Consider the following 972-nt stretch of genomic DNA (forward strand, 5'->3'; position numbering starts at 1 on the left):
AATCAGCATCTTGTAGACATATCTGCATTCCTACATTCATTGCAACAACATTCACAATAGCCAAGATAGAGAATCAGCCTAAATGTCCATGGATAGATGAATGAATAAAGATTAGTGGATTAGTCTTCTCACTCTGCCCCTACAAAAAGGTACACCAGACCTGGAGTGGGGGCAAAACCACAGAAATTGATATCTAACAATTTGGGGAGCATGGAGACTCCAACATTAAGGTCCAGTAGAGTTTGCTTTGTGGTGAGGACCCTGTTCCTGGTTTGCAGATGCCACGTCCTCACCAGATCCACACATGGCCTTGCCTCAGTGCATGAATGGAGGGTGGGTGTGGGGGTGAGGTCTACGGTGTCTCTTTTAATAAGGACACTACTTCTACTGAACCAGGGCCCATTTTTATGGGCTCATTTTGCTCTAATAACCTTACAGGCTCTGCCTCCATACACAGCCGTAGTGGGGGTTAAAACTTCATAATAAGAATTTGTGAAACAACCAAGTCCATAGCAGAGGGGCTTTGGCCAGGTTGGGCACTCAGTCTCAAAGCAGAGGACCCAGAGTGGGTTTGCACACATCTCAGCACAGCGGCAGCTCCCTCCAGGTGCCTCAGGTCACGCAAGAGACCCCCTTCCACCCTAGGGTTCTATGTTGGTAGCAGGACACTATCACTATTACTTTGCTGGTATTTCTAAGTGCAGGGAGCTCACTTTTGTTTATTGTGCAGTTTGACTGCCACCTACTGGCAGGGTTACGACATAGCCGCGTACAGGATTTTAGATACAGGGTCCTGGTGACTATTGACTGTGCAGGTGCTCATGAAGGGAAAGCTATTCTACTTACTAAGGAGGGAACACAACATGACTCCTCTGCTCAGCAAACCAGTCACCTCGCTGAGGACAAAGAAAATTCAGAAGAGATATTCACCAAACAATTAAAGACTAGATTGTGTGATCCACATGAGACCGT

The sequence above is a fragment of the Otolemur garnettii genome, unplaced genomic scaffold (genome assembly GCF_000181295.1).
Source record: "Otolemur garnettii isolate 467f Iridium unplaced genomic scaffold, OtoGar3 scaffold00148, whole genome shotgun sequence".
NCBI lineage: Eukaryota > Metazoa > Chordata > Mammalia > Primates > Galagidae > Otolemur > Otolemur garnettii.